Below are 22,009 nucleotides of genomic sequence, written 5' to 3'. Positions count from 1 at the left end.
CCGTACTGTGTTGCCAATGTAACACAATATCCGCCTGTTACTGCTGTAAGATAATTAAGAACCATCCTATGCTGAACTAGTTCTGTTTTATAAGCTTGAAGTTCTCTTCCAGTGTATCTGAATGTGTCATCATACATTTCAGTGATATTATCTAACAAATTGGCGAGTGCGGAAATGTATCTATAATTCATCACTCCTCGAGCGGTGCGAGTGAAATCTAACGCTACCAGAACCTGAATCCCGGTGGATTCATGGATAAGATCAGAGGCCGGATGCTCTAACCTTTCTGACAGTTGTCTTTTAACTCGGTGCTCGTAATGAGTGTGAGTATAAGGAGCTTGGGCACCACGGTGTATGTCCTTCATTTTGTCATGTGTAACAGTCATCACTTCAGGCAATACTTTTCCAATATAACACAATCCTTCAGAGTTTGGGGCAAGCCACTTGTACGCCTTTCTCCCGCATATGAAATATGCATCATCGGGGAGAACATATGGGACAGAGAAGGACATTACCATATTACACACCTTCCAGGTGAACTCTCCTGACCCTAATTCTTCCATCTGCTTAATGCACGTGTCGGTTTGTACGATATGTGCACAGTATCCTGGTGATACTTCTCCAACTCTAGTAATCCTATTTCCTAAGGTATATCGATACCGGAAAGATTTTCCTCTACTGGCTATGTGGCGTACAAGCTCTGTATCTGTAGGCATTCTATCTGCTCTGTGTGAAAAGGTCATGGTAAGGTTGCTCCATGACACTTCCCAATTTCCCGGCTTACGGGGATTGGAGATATTAAAACATAAGAGGGACCTGTCCACATGGTATTGGTGGAGCTTCAAACTAGGAGGGCTGGAGATGTTAAACCTCCGGTCCACCGGTCTCCCACCATTTAGCTCAAGTACCTCCCCTAACGTTAAAGGAAATGGTACTAGCCCTGATTTGCTATGACCCTGAGGTACTTGAGAGCATACCCAACAATCTGTTTTATTTAACACGTTACCCACTAAGGAGTGATGGTCACTCAATGGATGCTGGTCCATATGGATATTAAGACTGGATTGGCATTTCTTTATGCATCCATCTTCAACCATTGTCACAGAGCCTACAGATACAGTTTTTCTTTTTGAACTAACAATCCTTCAAAGAAAATGTTTACAGATAACATGGTTGTTAGATCGTGCCCGGTACTCGCCTTTGCTTGGTGATTGGGTTGCTATTGGAAATTTACACCTCCGTCTCAGTCATCAGGACCTTTCTGGATCCTTTCTCGACCTCACTGGTACTCTCACCGAAACAGACTGCTCTGGTCAACATCATGGTTAACGGGAAAATCCATATCACAGTCTCTTGGGGCAAGTCCATCTTACAGGAGGAGAAAAGAAGAAATTTGTAAAGGGGGCATAAGAAAACAGTTTGAGGGGGAGAGAACTTGTTACGATAATAAGTTCTCTCGTCTTGTTGTTCTTCTTGTTCTGCTGTCCTCTCAAAGGTGCTGTCTCTCAGTCTTCCAAACGAACATTCTGGTGATGCAATATTCCTTCCTAACCGGCGATCTTTCTGTAAGGAGAAAAAAATCTGGCATTACCATTGGTCCAACTGAGGGGTGACATACCATCTTTAAACCATGGAAACATGAGTGGGAAGAGAGAGACAACAAAAAAACAAAAGAGATAGAGAACAATTCATGTGCATATATACATTACATAACTCGACAATAACCACCAATGAGAAAAGAGAAACAAAACATTTTTAAACATTGTCAACATTAAGAAAACATTGTTAGCATTAGAAAAACATTGTCAGACTTATTAGGCTGTCATATCTATGTGTCTACTGGTCTCCTTGAGCAGTCCCTCCCCACCAGCACCTGCATTACTCCACTGTCTGTATCTGGCCAGAAATACATTGTGGCGGAGGTCATGCTGGGGTTTGGTAGACTTCTGCAAGGACCAAGTGGGTATGCAATGTGTGAATTCTTACCAATACTCGTCAGAGATGGGGATAGAGAGAGAGAGAGAAAAAAAAAACATTTCACTGATACATTTACAACGTTTCACCTGGTCATTCCTGTGTCTTTCAGTGAATGACCTCCCAATTTATTAACCGTTACCTCAGGCTTACCATCAGTCCTAATGATCACCTTTCCTGACTATATATTATGGGTGTGGCCCAAAATTCTTCCTATGTGATCCCTGCTTGTAATTTGGTGTGTCATAACTTTTGCTCATTTTCATGTCTAGGGGGTCTGATTTTATGTGGGCTGTTGCAGTTACTGGCATAATGCCCTTCTCTTTTGCACAGATCACAAATCCTTAAGTTCCTCCATGTGCCAATGGCCTGGGGTTTTGGTTGATTTGATGCCTCCTCAAACGCTTGGATGCTCATCACCATCAACCGCTTTCCCTGTACCTACCTGATTCCTTGGATACCATGATTATGTCGTTGTCTAGGGAGTTGATATACCTTCTGTGAATCTTTGATCATACAGTTAGATCTTTCCTAGGATCTGGGTAATCAGACATGATTGATCTCAATTCTGTCCGGGACCAGGGATGGCGCATTGCACTGTCCTTGACGGGAATGGTTCCCTGATCGTCAGTCTTCCCATTGGGGACTGTGATCACCCTGACAGGACTAAACTCAATTACATCACCTTGTTTTGGTCTTACAATATGGTGTACATTTGTTTGTGCGTGATATAAAACATTGTACGTACCTGTGGACACGACCTCACCTGACCCTCCGTTAGGGGGTTTGATTATTGCCTTTACCAATTTGGTCGCGTCCACCTGGATGTCTTGTAGGATGGCTGCTGGAAGAGGTGCCGACATCGTTCTGGGCTCACTTTCTTGCTGGTAATCCTGAGGGAAGTTTAACATGGGGTGCGACTTGCACAGGTTAATATTTGTAATTTTTACACTTTTGTTTTCGTAAACATTATTACATTTTACACTTTCATTCTTAATACAGTTACTAAGTGCATTTTTATCGTACAACATTGTGCCATTTCTCTGCAACCATAATCCTCTTCAATGCCATGTCTCTCCTCTCAAGATAAGAGTCAGAAAAGTCAATTGAATCTCTTTGTAATTCACCTTCCTGTTGCCCTAACTGCAAATAATCATGATGCTGAATTCGTCTCTTTGTTGATTTTATGAGACATATCCTCCTCCTTAAATTTTGTAACACTTCTGGGCTGAAGCTACCTATTCTTGGGAATTTGTCCCTGTCTTGTACAGTCATTCTCTCCCATTCATCACATAAAACCTCTGTGTGACGTCCGTATTTTTCACACATGATGTATCTTGCCGACCCGACTGGTCGGTTCTCTGAATCAACCCGAACCGAGGTTGATCGCCCCCTACCTGAACAATTGGCCCCCATAATCTGCAGGTGTTGCTTACTACTCCTTTGATCTTTATATCACGGTCTTCAGCGAACCCTTACAGCAAACCAAATTATTCAAAATAGGCCGGCGGTGGCGGTTTACCGAGTACCCCACTCACTCGCCCACCTCGACCAATACGACCTGATCACACCGACATGGTGCTGGCGTACTCGATACAGGGCCCTACCAGAAAGAACCTTCTGTTTACTGGAACATATGAGGGTTACCCGCAGGACACTTACTCTTTCCAGTAAAGGTGGGGTTGTTAGATAGTTCCTGAGTGACCAGCGAACTTCCCTTTAAAAATAAAAAATTACACAAATCACGTCAGAATGTACAAATAGCGTTTGTGACCACTTTACTCTAATGGTATTAGGTCAGATTACTAACTACTGCACACAATTACGTGCGGTACAATCGTTCAGTACATAAGCACTACCTGTTATGTACTGAGAGATCAGTGGAATCGATGTTTCCGGCCGCGATTCCTTCAGCAAGAGCTTATGGCCTATATGGGTTCTGCACCAACCCCCGGGGTTGTGCCTCTTGTACCTTTATAGCGGACCTCTTTGTCTCCTTATGACCTCTTGGTCTTGTCTGTACGACCTCCTGGTCTGACCTCCTGGTCTGGTCCGCTATACTCTAATGCTCAAATATTATGTTTAACCAGGGATGCCTCCCTAGCCACCGTGTATGTCACTTACACGTGTGTCCTACCCGATTTCTTTTGGTTCAACCTCTAAGTTGTATAAACTTGTATACAAAAAACACACTCACTCAACACATGTACACTTTCATTTATATATCTATTTCTGCGCATAAATTTTTTCTTTAGCCCAGCTGTGTTACCAATTAGGAGCAGGATCTATTAAACTAAATTTCAGATTTTCCAAAAATAGATTTGCGTTATTTCAACTTATCGTGACTTGAGCTACGTGGGCGTAACCGGACGCTCCGTTGCATAATGTACGCTGCGTGCGTCTGCCTTTGGATTGCGTACGCTCTGTCCTTGTAAGCACACTTGTACACAGACCAAGTACGTTCACAGTAACACACTACACGTTTATCAATGTGAATGATCTTTAAGTGTAATCATTCACTATACACCACCCAAATCTCCCTTGTATTCTTAGGCGAGACTGTGTGCGTGCTTTACAAATTACCCCTTAAATGTATTACTTTTACACTTTAACTACCGAGTAGCAACAAATCTTTCTTAGCACGTTATCAATGCAAATGGCAAACAGGAAGGTGAGATGTGAAACTTACACAGATGAAAATGCAATTCTAAATTTAATCTAATAACATACATTACATATAAGTACCAATCACTATTACCTATGATTGACTATGATATAGATTAAATAAATGCATTAAAAAAAAAACTCATTAAATGATGATTTCTTTTTGACAGTGGATGGCTGATTGTTTCCTGAGTCAACTGAAAACCAGCCGCTCAGAAAAAAAAAAAAAAATTTGACCTTCCCAAAATGGCCGCTGCTCCTCCCCCTTCCACCTCCATGAGGGTCACACAAAATGGTGGACAGACCATGCGGCCTCTTGTCACAAAGAAAGTCATCATTCAAAACTCCTAAAGTTATCCTAGGCCTGAGTGTGTAGTTGGCACCAAATTGAAATAAAAACCAGATTTTCAAAGACAATAGCGTACTGTTCTTACCTCCGGTCCCGGATTCCCTCAGCACCCTTTACTAAGCGAAACAGACGCTTATCCAATCAGCACTGCAAGGAATATGATCCCGCCCTTTGCTGATGGATAATGTCTGCTGATATTACCTAGCAGAGATATGTGAAGGACTGGACGGCCCCCAATTGACAATGCTAAATTCCTTTGTCGTATAAACAACCCTTTATGAAGTCTAAGAACACTGTACGCTGTTTACTTAAGAAGTACCGTATGGGTACGCTGGTTGCGTAACGATCGCTCAGCCGTAGGCGAGACGCTCACGCGTCACGTTCGCTCACGGCCCAGAGATCACAGGACAGCACGTTGTTGGCTATGACTAGAGTACTGATTCGCTATGGCGTAGCGGACGCTCGAGACCACGAGGAGATCACCAGCGGCGCAGACGCTCACAACGCTATACCTTTATGTCTAAACCTTATCAATGAAATACACAGAATACCTTAATGTGAATACAGGGTGTAAGTGCAACCTTGTGTAACCTGACTAACTACAAAGCTGCTTGAGCGTCACCGACGCTCAAGTGAACACTTAAAACTATAGACAATACACAGATACTGGTTTAGGGTCCAAAGCCTATTAACTGTATTATATCTAATATACTTGTAAAAGGGAATAACAGTACAAATGATACACTACAATATAACAGATACTTCCTAACCAAAATAGCTACACTAGAAATACAATACAATACCAATCTAATACAATACAATACAATACTAGTCAAAGGGGAGATATGGGAGAAAAGAGAAGGGAGAGAGAGAGAGAGAGAGAGAGAGAGAGATATGAGAGAAATGGCTCACAGTAAGACAACATGATTGCAGAGAAGCTTACACATGTGAGGAACAATCGCTGCGCAGTTAGTCAATGCTGATGAAATACTTGGGCTTACTCATACTGGCTGTCCCTATATCATGGGACAGAAGCTAGACTCCATTTTGGGAAACCTCCACTTGATTCTAAAGACCACACCACATGGCTGAAAGGGGGAGGGGAAGACATCCAGCAGCAGCCATTTTAGATTTGCAGGTCCAAACACATGGCACTCTCTACTACACCACAATCACATAGCAGGAGACACAAGACTCCATGTTATTCCAAAATGTCCAAGCCTCAAAACAATGCATATGTTCTGATTTTACAATTCCAAACCATCTAAATCACCTTTCACAATGTAATCCAACTTCCTAGAACCATCTCATAATTTCACATCCCAAACAACTTCAGTATCTCAATAACCAGAGCATATTCATCACAAGACCAGATCACAATGTAATTAACACAAACGTAACTGCATGGTGGTATTTATGATTAACAGGATATATAGTATAACTACACACAAGGTGGGAAGCTGCTCAATCAGATTGTAATGTCACTCAGGTGCTAAAAGGGGAGGGGTAATTCTGTGTAGGAAAAAAACTGTGTTCCCTAATGCACACCGAGTGAATAATATTACTATATAATAATAGTCAGATAATACGGAGATCTTAGTTGCGTATATCTGCAGATATAGGGTTAAGCCCCCAGGCCGATCGACAAGGCTTCTCCGTCACTGGGGGTCCCTAATACTAGGTATGGGCCTGGGGTGCAGGACCCCACAATGTCGGCACAGGTCGGCCACCCCAGGTCAGCACACAGGTGAAAATTAATAGGCGTTAATAAGAAGCACAGAAGTGCTATGTAAGTGGTGTGATTAAAAAATATATACAAAGTGATAGGAAAAATAATAAGTGTTAATAAAGTGTTAGGGTGTGCCGACCTGCAACAGCCCACCCATACCGACACAGGGGCCACTGCACCCCACACCCACCCCATAAATAATTACATATATATATCTGGGTTAAATTCCCAGTGTAAGGCCACATGGTAATGGCACCTACAGCATCTGAGAGCCAGCTTACCTGGGGATACCCCTGGCTTCCCCTATGGCACTACTAGAGTCAGCAATCCCTCCTAATGCTGACCCATTTGTGCCTCTCTATATACAATACACAAGGTGGGAAGCTGCTCAATCAGATTGTAATGTCACTCAGGTGCTAAAAGGGGAGGGGTAATTCTGTGTAGGAAAAAAACTGTGTTCCCTAATGCACACCGAGTGAATAATATTACTATATAATAATAGTCAGATAATACGGAGATCTTAGTTGCGTATATCTGCAGATATAGGGTTAAGCCCCCAGGCCGATCGACAAGGCTTCTCCGTCACTGGGGGTCCCTAATACTAGGTATGGGCCTGGGGTGCAGGACCCCACAATGTCGGCACAGGTCGGCCACCCCAGGTCAGCACACAGGTGAAAATTAATAGGCGTTAATAAGAAGCACAGAAGTGCTATGTAAGTGGTGTGATTAAAAAATATATACAAAGTGATAGGAAAAATAATAAGTGTTAATAAAGTGTTAGGGTGTGCCGACCTGCAACAGCCCACCCATACCGACACAGGGGCCACTGCACCCCACACCCACCCCATAAATAATTACATATATATATCTGGGTTAAATTCCCAGTGTAAGGCCACATGGTAATGGCACCTACAGCATCTGAGAGCCAGCTTACCTGGGGATACCCCTGGCTTCCCCTATGGCACTACTAGAGTCAGCAATCCCTCCTAATGCTGACCCATTTGTGCCTCTCTATATACAATACACAAGGTGGGAAGCTGCTCAATCAGATTGTAATGTCACTCAGGTGCTAAAAGGGGAGGGGTAATTCTGTGTAGGAAAAAAACTGTGTTCCCTAATGCACACCGAGTGAATAATATTACTATATAATAATAGTCAGATAATACGGAGATCTTAGTTGCGTATATCTGCAGATATAGGGTTAAGCCCCCAGGCCGATCGACAAGGCTTCTCCGTCACTGGGGGTCCCTAATACTAGGTATGGGCCTGGGGTGCAGGACCCCACAATGTCGGCACAGGTCGGCCACCCCAGGTCAGCACACAGGTGAAAATTAATAGGCGTTAATAAGAAGCACAGAAGTGCTATGTAAGTGGTGTGATTAAAAAATATATACAAAGTGATAGGAAAAATAATAAGTGTTAATAAAGTGTTAGGGTGTGCCGACCTGCAACAGCCCACCCATACCGACACAGGGGCCACTGCACCCCACACCCACCCCATAAATAATTACATATATATATCTGGGTTAAATTCCCAGTGTAAGGCCACATGGTAATGGCACCTACAGCATCTGAGAGCCAGCTTACCTGGGGATACCCCTGGCTTCCCATATGGCACTACTAGAGTCAGCAATCCCTCCTAATGCTGACCCATTTGTGCCTCTCTATATACAATACACAAGGTGGGAAGCTGCTCAATCAGATTGTAATGTCACTCAGGTGCTAAAAGGGGAGGGGTAATTCTGTGTAGGAAAAAAACTGTGTTCCCTAATGCACACCGAGTGAATAATATTACTATATAATAATAGTCAGATAATACGGAGATCTTAGTTGCGTATATCTGCAGATATAGGGTTAAGCCCCCAGGCCGATCGACAAGGCTTCTCCGTCACTGGGGGTCCCTAATACTAGGTATGGGCCTGGGGTGCAGGACCCCACAATGTCGGCACAGGTCGGCCACCCCAGGTCAGCACACAGGTGAAAATTAATAGGCGTTAATAAGAAGCACAGAAGTGCTATGTAAGTGGTGTGATTAAAAAATATATACAAAGTGATAGGAAAAATAATAAGTGTTAATAAAGTGTTAGGGTGTGCCGACCTGCAACAGCCCACCCATACCGACACAGGGGCCACTGCACCCCACACCCACCCCATAAATAATTACATATATATATCTGGGTTAAATTCCCAGTGTAAGGCCACATGGTAATGGCACCTACAGCATCTGAGAGCCAGCTTACCTGGGGATACCCCTGGCTTCCCCTATGGCACTACTAGAGTCAGCAATCCCTCCTAATGCTGACCCATTTGTGCCTCTCTATATACAATACACAAGGTGGGAAGCTGCTCAATCAGATTGTAATGTCACTCAGGTGCTAAAAGGGGAGGGGTAATTCTGTGTAGGAAAAAAACTGTGTTCCCTAATGCACACCGAGTGAATAATATTACTATATAATAATAGTCAGATAATACGGAGATCTTAGTTGCGTATATCTGCAGATATAGGGTTAAGCCCCCAGGCCGATCGACAAGGCTTCTCCGTCACTGGGGGTCCCTAATACTAGGTATGGGCCTGGGGTGCAGGACCCCACAATGTCGGCACAGGTCGGCCACCCCAGGTCAGCACACAGGTGAAAATTAATAGGCGTTAATAAGAAGCACAGAAGTGCTATGTAAGTGGTGTGATTAAAAAATATATACAAAGTGATAGGAAAAATAATAAGTGTTAATAAAGTGTTAGGGTGTGCCGACCTGCAACAGCCCACCCATACCGACACAGGGGCCACTGCACCCCACACCCACCCCATAAATAATTACATATATATATCTGGGTTAAATTCCCAGTGTAAGGCCACATGGTAATGGCACCTACAGCATCTGAGAGCCAGCTTACCTGGGGATACCCCTGGCTTCCCCTATGGCACTACTAGAGTCAGCAATCCCTCCTAATGCTGACCCATTTGTGCCTCTCTATATACAATACACAAGGTGGGAAGCTGCTCAATCAGATTGTAATGTCACTCAGGTGCTAAAAGGGGAGGGGTAATTCTGTGTAGGAAAAAAACTGTGTTCCCTAATGCACACCGAGTGAATAATATTACTATATAATAATAGTCAGATAATACGGAGATCTTAGTTGCGTATATCTGCAGATATAGGGTTAAGCCCCCAGGCCGATCGACAAGGCTTCTCCGTCACTGGGGGTCCCTAATACTAGGTATGGGCCTGGGGTGCAGGACCCCACAATGTCGGCACAGGTCGGCCACCCCAGGTCAGCACACAGGTGAAAATTAATAGGCGTTAATAAGAAGCACAGAAGTGCTATGTAAGTGGTGTGATTAAAAAATATATACAAAGTGATAGGAAAAATAATAAGTGTTAATAAAGTGTTAGGGTGTGCCGACCTGCAACAGCCCACCCATACCGACACAGGGGCCACTGCACCCCACACCCACCCCATAAATAATTACATATATATATCTGGGTTAAATTCCCAGTGTAAGGCCACATGGTAATGGCACCTACAGCATCTGAGAGCCAGCTTACCTGGGGATACCCCTGGCTTCCCCTATGGCACTACTAGAGTCAGCAATCCCTCCTAATGCTGACCCATTTGTGCCTCTCTATATACAATACACAAGGTGGGAAGCTGCTCAATCAGATTGTAATGTCACTCAGGTGCTAAAAGGGGAGGGGTAATTCTGTGTAGGAAAAAAACTGTGTTCCCTAATGCACACCGAGTGAATAATATTACTATATAATAATAGTCAGATAATACGGAGATCTTAGTTGCGTATATCTGCAGATATAGGGTTAAGCCCCCAGGCTGATCGACAAGGCTTCTCCGTCACTGGGGGTCCCTAATACTAGGTATGGGCCTGGGGTGCAGGACCCCACAATGTCGGCACAGGTCGGCCACCCCAGGTCAGCACACAGGTGAAAATTAATAGGCGTTAATAAGAAGCACAGAAGTGCTATGTAAGTGGTGTGATTAAAAAATATATACAAAGTGATAGGAAAAATAATAAGTGTTAATAAAGTGTTAGGGTGTGCCGACCTGCAACAGCCCACCCATACCGACACAGGGGCCACTGCACCCCACACCCACCCCATAAATAATTACATATATATATCTGGGTTAAATTCCCAGTGTAAGGCCACATGGTAATGGCACCTACAGCATCTGAGAGCCAGCTTACCTGGGGATACCCCTGGCTTCCCCTATGGCACTACTAGAGTCAGCAATCCCTCCTAATGCTGACCCATTTGTGCCTCTCTATATACAATACACAAGGTGGGAAGCTGCTCAATCAGATTGTAATGTCACTCAGGTGCTAAAAGGGGAGGGGTAATTCTGTGTAGGAAAAAAACTGTGTTCCCTAATGCACACCGAGTGAATAATATTACTATATAATAATAGTCAGATAATACGGAGATCTTAGTTGCGTATATCTGCAGATATAGGGTTAAGCCCCCAGGCCGATCGACAAGGCTTCTCCGTCACTGGGGGTCCCTAATACTAGGTATGGGCCTGGGGTGCAGGACCCCACAATGTCGGCACAGGTCGGCCACCCCAGGTCAGCACACAGGTGAAAATTAATAGGCGTTAATAAGAAGCACAGAAGTGCTATGTAAGTGGTGTGATTAAAAAATATATACAAAGTGATAGGAAAAATAATAAGTGTTAATAAAGTGTTAGGGTGTGCCGACCTGCAACAGCCCACCCATACCGACACAGGGGCCACTGCACCCCACACCCACCCCATAAATAATTACATATATATATCTGGGTTAAATTCCCAGTGTAAGGCCACATGGTAATGGCACCTACTGCATCTGAGAGCCAGCTTACCTGGGGATACCCCTGGCTTCCCCTATGGCACTACTAGAGTCAGCAATCCCTCCTAATGCTGACCCATTTGTGCCTCTCTATATACAATACACAAGGTGGGAAGCTGCTCAATCAGATTGTAATGTCACTCAGGTGCTAAAAGGGGAGGGGTAATTCTGTGTAGGAAAAAAACTGTGTTCCCTAATGCACACCGAGTGAATAATATTACTATATAATAATAGTCAGATAATACGGAGATCTTAGTTGCGTATATCTGCAGATATAGGGTTAAGCCCCCAGGCCGATCGACAAGGCTTCTCCGTCACTGGGGGTCCCTAATACTAGGTATGGGCCTGGGGTGCAGGACCCCACAATGTCGGCACAGGTCGGCCACCCCAGGTCAGCACACAGGTGAAAATTAATAGGCGTTAATAAGAAGCACAGAAGTGCTATGTAAGTGGTGTGATTAAAAAATATATACAAAGTGATAGGAAAAATAATAAGTGTTAATAAAGTGTTAGGGTGTGCCGACCTGCAACAGCCCACCCATACCGACACAGGGGCCACTGCACCCCACACCCACCCCATAAATAATTACATATATATATCTGGGTTAAATTCCCAGTGTAAGGCCACATGGTAATGGCACCTACAGCATCTGAGAGCCAGCTTACCTGGGGATACCCCTGGCTTCCCCTATGGCACTACTAGAGTCAGCAATCCCTCCTAATGCTGACCCATTTGTGCCTCTCTATATACAATACACAAGGTGGGAAGCTGCTCAATCAGATTGTAATGTCACTCAGGTGCTAAAAGGGGAGGGGTAATTCTGTGTAGGAAAAAAACTGTGTTCCCTAATGCACACCGAGTGAATAATATTACTATATAATAATAGTCAGATAATACGGAGATCTTAGTTGCGTATATCTGCAGATATAGGGTTAAGCCCCCAGGCCGATCGACAAGGCTTCTCCGTCACTGGGGGTCCCTAATACTAGGTATGGGCCTGGGGTGCAGGACCCCACAATGTCGGCACAGGTCGGCCACCCCAGGTCAGCACACAGGTGAAAATTAATAGGCGTTAATAAGAAGCACAGAAGTGCTATGTAAGTGGTGTGATTAAAAAATATATACAAAGTGATAGGAAAAATAATAAGTGTTAATAAAGTGTTAGGGTGTGCCGACCTGCAACAGCCCACCCATACCGACACAGGGGCCACTGCACCCCACACCCACCCCATAAATAATTACATATATATATCTGGGTTAAATTCCCAGTGTAAGGCCACATGGTAATGGCACCTACAGCATCTGAGAGCCAGCTTACCTGGGGATACCCCTGGCTTCCCCTATGGCACTACTAGAGTCAGCAATCCCTCCTAATGCTGACCCATTTGTGCCTCTCTATATACAATACACAAGGTGGGAAGCTGCTCAATCAGATTGTAATGTCACTCAGGTGCTAAAAGGGGAGGGGTAATTCTGTGTAGGAAAAAAACTGTGTTCCCTAATGCACACCGAGTGAATAATATTACTATATAATAATAGTCAGATAATACGGAGATCTTAGTTGCGTATATCTGCAGATATAGGGTTAAGCCCCCAGGCCGATCGACAAGGCTTCTCCGTCACTGGGGGTCCCTAATACTAGGTATGGGCCTGGGGTGCAGGACCCCACAATGTCGGCACAGGTCGGCCACCCCAGGTCAGCACACAGGTGAAAATTAATAGGCGTTAATAAGAAGCACAGAAGTGCTATGTAAGTGGTGTGATTAAAAAATATATACAAAGTGATAGGAAAAATAATAAGTGTTAATAAAGTGTTAGGGTGTGCCGACCTGCAACAGCCCACCCATACCGACACAGGGGCCACTGCACCCCACACCCACCCCATAAATAATTACATATATATATCTGGGTTAAATTCCCAGTGTAAGGCCACATGGTAATGGCACCTACAGCATCTGAGAGCCAGCTTACCTGGGGATACCCCTGGCTTCCCCTATGGCACTACTAGAGTCAGCAATCCCTCCTAATGCTGACCCATTTGTGCCTCTCTATATACAATACACAAGGTGGGAAGCTGCTCAATCAGATTGTAATGTCACTCAGGTGCTAAAAGGGGAGGGGTAATTCTGTGTAGGAAAAAAACTGTGTTCCCTAATGCACACCGAGTGAATAATATTACTATATAATAATAGTCAGATAATACGGAGATCTTAGTTGCGTATATCTGCAGATATAGGGTTAAGCCCCCAGGCCGATCGACAAGGCTTCTCCGTCACTGGGGGTCCCTAATACTAGGTATGGGCCTGGGGTGCAGGACCCCACAATGTCGGCACAGGTCGGCCACCCCAGGTCAGCACACAGGTGAAAATTAATAGGCGTTAATAAGAAGCACAGAAGTGCTATGTAAGTGGTGTGATTAAAAAATATATACAAAGTGATAGGAAAAATAATAAGTGTTAATAAAGTGTTAGGGTGTGCCGACCTGCAACAGCCCACCCATACCGACACAGGGGCCACTGCACCCCACACCCACCCCATAAATAATTACATATATATATCTGGGTTAAATTCCCAGTGTAAGGCCACATGGTAATGGCACCTACAGCATCTGAGAGCCAGCTTACCTGGGGATACCCCTGGCTTCCCCTATGGCACTACTAGAGTCAGCAATCCCTCCTAATGCTGACCCATTTGTGCCTCTCTATATACAATACACAAGGTGGGAAGCTGCTCAATCAGATTGTAATGTCACTCAGGTGCTAAAAGGGGAGGGGTAATTCTGTGTAGGAAAAAAACTGTGTTCCCTAATGCACACCGAGTGAATAATATTACTATATAATAATAGTCAGATAATACGGAGATCTTAGTTGCGTATATCTGCAGATATAGGGTTAAGCCCCCAGGCCGATCGACAAGGCTTCTCCGTCACTGGGGGTCCCTAATACTAGGTATGGGCCTGGGGTGCAGGACCCCACAATGTCGGCACAGGTCGGCCACCCCAGGTCAGCACACAGGTGAAAATTAATAGGCGTTAATAAGAAGCACAGAAGTGCTATGTAAGTGGTGTGATTAAAAAATATATACAAAGTGATAGGAAAAATAATAAGTGTTAATAAAGTGTTAGGGTGTGCCGACCTGCAACAGCCCACCCATACCGACACAGGGGCCACTGCACCCCACACCCACCCCATAAATAATTACATATATATATCTGGGTTAAATTCCCAGTGTAAGGCCACATGGTAATGGCACCTACAGCATCTGAGAGCCAGCTTACCTGGGGATACCCCTGGCTTCCCCTATGGCACTACTAGAGTCAGCAATCCCTCCTAATGCTGACCCATTTGTGCCTCTCTATATACAATACACAAGGTGGGAAGCTGCTCAATCAGATTGTAATGTCACTCAGGTGCTAAAAGGGGAGGGGTAATTCTGTGTAGGAAAAAAACTGTGTTCCCTAATGCACACCGAGTGAATAATATTACTATATAATAATAGTCAGATAATACGGAGATCTTAGTTGCGTATATCTGCAGATATAGGGTTAAGCCCCCAGGCCGATCGACAAGGCTTCTCCGTCACTGGGGGTCCCTAATACTAGGTATGGGCCTGGGGTGCAGGACCCCACAATGTCGGCACAGGTCGGCCACCCCAGGTCAGCACACAGGTGAAAATTAATAGGCGTTAATAAGAAGCACAGAAGTGCTATGTAAGTGGTGTGATTAAAAAATATATACAAAGTGATAGGAAAAATAATAAGTGTTAATAAAGTGTTAGGGTGTGCCGACCTGCAACAGCCCACCCATACCGACACAGGGGCCACTGCACCCCACACCCACCCCATAAATAATTACATATATATATCTGGGTTAAATTCCCAGTGTAAGGCCACATGGTAATGGCACCTACAGCATCTGAGAGCCAGCTTACCTGGGGATACCCCTGGCTTCCCCTATGGCACTACTAGAGTCAGCAATCCCTCCTAATGCTGACCCATTTGTGCCTCTCTATATACAATACACAAGGTGGGAAGCTGCTCAATCAGATTGTAATGTCACTCAGGTGCTAAAAGGGGAGGGGTAATTCTGTGTAGGAAAAAAACTGTGTTCCCTAATGCACACCGAGTGAATAATATTACTATATAATAATAGTCAGATAATACGGAGATCTTAGTTGCGTATATCTGCAGATATAGGGTTAAGCCCCCAGGCCGATCGACAAGGCTTCTCCGTCACTGGGGGTCCCTAATACTAGGTATGGGCCTGGGGTGCAGGACCCCACAATGTCGGCACAGGTCGGCCACCCCAGGTCAGCACACAGGTGAAAATTAATAGGCGTTAATAAGAAGCACAGAAGTGCTATGTAAGTGGTGTGATTAAAAAATATATACAAAGTGATAGGAAAAATAATAAGTGTTAATAAAGTGTTAGGGTGTGCCGACCTGCAACAGCCCACCCATACCGACACAGGGGCCACTGCACCCCACACCCACCCCATAAATAATTACATATATATATCTGGGTTAAATTCCCAGTGTAAGGCCACATGGTAATGGCACCTACAGCATCTGAGAGCCAGCTTACCTGGGGATACCCCTGGCTTCCCCTATGGCACTACTAGAGTCAGCAATCCCTCCTAATGCTGACCCATTTGTGCCTCTCTATATACAATACACAAGGTGGGAAGCTGCTCAATCAGATTGTAATGTCACTCAGGTGCTAAAAGGGGAGGGGTAATTCTGTGTAGGAAAAAAACTGTGTTCCCTAATGCACACCGAGTGAATAATATTACTATATAATAATAGTCAGATAATACGGAGATCTTAGTTGCGTATATCTGCAGATATAGGGTTAAGCCCCCAGGCCGATCGACAAGGCTTCTCCGTCACTGGGGGTCCCTAATACTAGGTATGGGCCTGGGGTGCAGGACCCCACAATGTCGGCACAGGTCGGCCACCCCAGGTCAGCACACAGGTGAAAATTAATAGGCGTTAATAAGAAGCACAGAAGTGCTATGTAAGTGGTGTGATTAAAAAATATATACAAAGTGATAGGAAAAATAATAAGTGTTAATAAAGTGTTAGGGTGTGCCGACCTGCAACAGCCCACCCATACCGACACAGGGGCCACTGCACCCCACACCCACCCCATAAATAATTACATATATATATCTGGGTTAAATTCCCAGTGTAAGGCCACATGGTAATGGCACCTACAGCATCTGAGAGCCAGCTTACCTGGGGATACCCCTGGCTTCCCCTATGGCACTACTAGAGTCAGCAATCCCTCCTAATGCTGACCCATTTGTGCCTCTCTATATACAATACACAAGGTGGGAAGCTGCTCAATCAGATTGTAATGTCACTCAGGTGCTAAAAGGGGAGGGGTAATTCTGTGTAGGAAAAAAACTGTGTTCCCTAATGCACACCGAGTGAATAATATTACTATATAATAATAGTCAGATAATACGGAGATCTTAGTTGCGTATATCTGCAGATATAGGGTTAAGCCCCCAGGCCGATCGACAAGGCTTCTCCGTCACTGGGGGTCCCTAATACTAGGTATGGGCCTGGGGTGCAGGACCCCACAATGTCGGCACAGGTCGGCCACCCAAAGGTCAGCACACAGGTGAAAATTAATAGGCGTTAATAAGAAGCACAGAAGTGCTATGTAAGTGGTGTGATTAAAAAATATATACAAAGTGATAGGAAAAATAATAAGTGTTAATAAAGTGTTAGGGTGTGCCGACCTGCAACAGCCCACCCATACCGACACAGGGGCCACTGCACCCCACACCCACCCCATAAATAATTACATATATATATCTGGGTTAAATTCCCAGTGTAAGGCCACATGGTAATGGCACCTACAGCATCTGAGAGCCAGCTTACCTGGGGATACCCCTGGCTTCCCCTATGGCACTACTAGAGTCAGCAATCCCTCCTAATGCTGACCCATTTGTGCCTCTCTATATACAATACACAAGGTGGGAAGCTGCTCAATCAGATTGTAATGTCACTCAGGTGCTAAAAGGGGAGGGGTAATTCTGTGTAGGAAAAAAACTGTGTTCCCTAATGCACACCGAGTGAATAATATTACTATATAATAATAGTCAGATAATACGGAGATCTTAGTTGCGTATATCTGCAGATATAGGGTTAAGCCCCCAGGCCGATCGACAAGGCTTCTCCGTCACTGGGGGTCCCTAATACTAGGTATGGGCCTGGGGTGCAGGACCCCACAATGTCGGCACAGGTCGGCCACCCAAAGGTCAGCACACAGGTGAAAATTAATAGGCGTTAATAAGAAGCACAGAAGTGCTATGTAAGTGGTGTGATTAAAAAATATATACAAAGTGATAGGAAAAATAATAAGTGTTAATAAAGTGTTAGGGTGTGCCGACCTGCAACAGCCCACCCATACCGACACAGGGGCCACTGCACCCCACACCCACCCCATAAATAATTACATATATATATCTGGGTTAAATTCCCAGTGTAAGGCCACATGGTAATGGCACCTACAGCATCTGAGAGCCAGCTTACCTGGGGATACCCCTGGCTTCCCCTATGGCACTACTAGAGTCAGCAATCCCTCCTAATGCTGACCCATTTGTGCCTCTCTATATACAATACACAAGGTGGGAAGCTGCTCAATCAGATTGTAATGTCACTCAGGTGCTAAAATGGGAGGGGTAATTCTGTGTAGGAAAAAAACTGTGTTCCCTAATGCACACCGAGTGAATAATATTACTATATAATAATAGTCAGATAATACGGAGATCTTAGTTGCGTATATCTGCAGATATAGGGTTAAGCCCCCAGGCCGATCGACAAGGCTTCTCCGTCACTGGGGGTCCCTAATACTAGGTATGGGCCTGGGGTGCAGGACCCCACAATGTCGGCACAGGTCGGCCACCCAAAGGTCAGCACACAGGTGAAAATTAATAGGCGTTAATAAGAAGCACAGAAGTGCTATGTAAGTGGTGTGATTAAAAAATATATACAAAGTGATAGGAAAAATAATAAGTGTTAATAAAGTGTTAGGGTGTGCCGACCTGCAACAGCCCACCCATACCGACACAGGGGCCACTGCACCCCACACCCACCCCATAAATAATTACATATATATATCTGGGTTAAATTCCCAGTGTAAGGCCACATGGTAATGGCACCTACAGCATCTGAGAGCCAGCTTACCTGGGGATACCCCTGGCTTCCCCTATGGCACTACTAGAGTCAGCAATCCCTCCTAATGCTGACCCATTTGTGCCTCTCTATATACAATACACAAGGTGGGAAGCTGCTCAATCAGATTGTAATGTCACTCAGGTGCTAAAAGGGGAGGGGTAATTCTGTGTAGGAAAAAAACTGTGTTCCCTAATGCACACCGAGTGAATAATATTACTATATAATAATAGTCAGATAATACGGAGATCTTAGTTGCGTATATCTGCAGATATAGGGTTAAGCCCCCAGGCCGATCGACAAGGCTTCTCCGTCACTGGGGGTCCCTAATACTAGGTATGGGCCTGGGGTGCAGGACCCCACAATGTCGGCACAGGTCGGCCACCCCAGGTCAGCACACAGGTGAAAATTAATAGGCGTTAATAAGAAGCACAGAAGTGCTATGTAAGTGGTGTGATTAAAAAATATATACAAAGTGATAGGAAAAATAATAAGTGTTAATAAAGTGTTAGGGTGTGCCGACCTGCAACAGCCCACCCATACCGACACAGGGGCCACTGCACCCCACACCCACCCCATAAATAATTACATATATATATCTGGGTTAAATTCCCAGTGTAAGGCCACATGGTAATGGCACCTACAGCATCTGAGAGCCAGCTTACCTGGGGATACCCCTGGCTTCCCCTATGGCACTACTAGAGTCAGCAATCCCTCCTAATGCTGACCCATTTGTGCCTCTCTATATACAATACACAAGGTGGGAAGCTGCTCAATCAGATTGTAATGTCACTCAGGTGCTAAAAGGGGAGGGGTAATTCTGTGTAGGAAAAAAAAAACTGTGTTCCCTAATGCACACCGAGTGAATAATATTACTATATAATAATAGTCAGATAATACGGAGATCTTAGTTGCGTATATCTGCAGATATAGGGTTAAGCCCCCAGGCCGATCGACAAGGCTTCTCCGTCACTGGGGGTCCCTAATACTAGGTATGGGCCTGGGGTGCAGGACCCCACAATGTCGGCACAGGTCGGCCACCCCAGGTCAGCACACAGGTGAAAATTAATAGGCGTTAATAAGAAGCACAGAAGTGCTATGTAAGTGGTGTTTTTTTCATACACAGAATTACCCCTCCCCTTTTAGCACCTGAGTGACATTACAATCTGATTGAGCAGCTTCCCACCTTGTGTATTGTATATAGAGAGGCACAAATGGGTCAGCATTAGGAGGGATTGCTGACTCTAGTAGTGCCATAGGGGAAGCCAGGGGTATCCCCAGGTAAGCTGGCTCTCAGATGCTGTAGGTGCCATTACCATGTGGCCTTACACTGGGAATTTAACCCAGATATATATATGTAATTATTTATGGGGTGGGTGTGGGGTGCAGTGGCCCCTGTGTCGGTATGGGTGGGCTGTTGCAGGTCGGCACACCCTAACACTTTATTAACACTTATTATTTTTCCTATCACTTTGTATATATTTTTTAATCACACCACTTACATAGCACTTCTGTGCTTCTTATTAACGCCTATTAATTTTCACCTGTGTGCTGACCTGGGGTGGCCGACCTGTGCCGACATTGTGGGGTCCTGCACCCCAGGCCCATACCTAGTATTAGGGACCCCCAGTGACGGAGAAGCCTTGTCGATCGGCCTGGGGGCTTAACCCTATATCTGCAGATATACGCAACTAAGATCTCCGTATTATCTGACTATTATTATATAGTAATATTATTCACTCGGTGTGCATTAGGGAACACAGTTTTTTTTTTCCTACACAGAATTACCCCTCCCCTTTTAGCACCTGAGTGACATTACAATCTGATTGAGCAGCTTCCCACCTTGTGTATTGTATATAGAGAGGCACAAATGGGTCAGCATTAGGAGGGATTGCTGACTCTAGTAGTGCCATAGGGGAAGCCAGGGGTATCCCCAGGTAAGCTGGCTCTCAGATGCTGTAGGTGCCATTACCATGTGGCCTTACACTGGGAATTTAACCCAGATATATATATGTAATTATTTATGGGGTGGGTGTGGGGTGCAGTGGCCCCTGTGTCGGTATGGGTGGGCTGTTGCAGGTCGGCACACCCTAACACTTTATTAACACTTATTATTTTTCCTATCACTTTGTATATATTTTTTAATCACACCACTTACATAGCACTTCTGTGCTTCTTATTAACGCCTATTAATTTTCACCTGTGTGCTGACCTGGGGTGGCCGACCTGTGCCGACATTGTGGGGTCCTGCACCCCAGGCCCATACCTAGTATTAGGGACCCCCAGTGACGGAGAAGCCTTGTCGATCGGCCTGGGGGCTTAACCCTATATCTGCAGATATACGCAACTAAGATCTCCGTATTATCTGACTATTATTATATAGTATAACTAACCAGCACAATCTATTTTAAATCTCCATAGGCAAACAAATACCACAAATACTATGCTACAGATGGTATACTGTTCCAATTCATCACAGACTTCACAGAGTATCCACAAACACCCAACAATCACACAACCAAGTTACAATATCCTATTTAAACCAGAAAGCAATCTGTCTGTTTCCTTATCTAGCCATGTGAAGTTCAATACTTAGCCTTTAGTTTGGAGGATGTCCTGGGGATTTAGCCGCCATGCTGCTGGGTGCCAGGTAGCTGTGTGTGTGTGTGTGAGTGTAGCTACATTACATCTGTTCTCTGAGGCCACACCTGACCACTACCTTCCTGTTTGACCAGTACCTGGGGGAGGGGTCTTTCTTTCTCCTTTGTATTGAGTCACTATTCTCTTTGTATATGCTAATCAGGTTCAGCCCTGAAAACTTAGTAAAAGGTTGTCTTGAGCATCCATTGTTCTAACAATATGATCTTAGCTTTTATACATATAATCATATCTATCTGCTGCAATGTCCCACAACTTCACAACCAGCATCAAACTAACCCACACATCATTCTGCTTGCTTCAATACCAAACATGATGGGCACACCTGGTTCTGTTCAAATGATACGTATTCATGACATCAATTCATCAGCCAATTCTATATCTCCATGATGTCTGGTGTTTGCTGTGCTCGCTGCGCATATTTGCAAGTATAGCGGCTTATATGTGTGCAGTTTATATGGTCTCTCTATGTAATATTTTTGACTTTGACACCAGCTCCCACAACCAGCTTATTTTCCTGTACTCAGATCCCTGCCATAAGATCTCCTCCGGTCTGGAGTACAGGAATCATAACATTATCACCGGCCTACAAAAGAAAAGATTTAACTT

The sequence above is a fragment of the Pseudophryne corroboree genome, chromosome 1 (genome assembly GCF_028390025.1).
Source record: "Pseudophryne corroboree isolate aPseCor3 chromosome 1, aPseCor3.hap2, whole genome shotgun sequence".
Lineage (NCBI taxonomy): Eukaryota > Metazoa > Chordata > Amphibia > Anura > Myobatrachidae > Pseudophryne > Pseudophryne corroboree.
Note: the sequence above shows the minus strand (reverse complement) of the source record.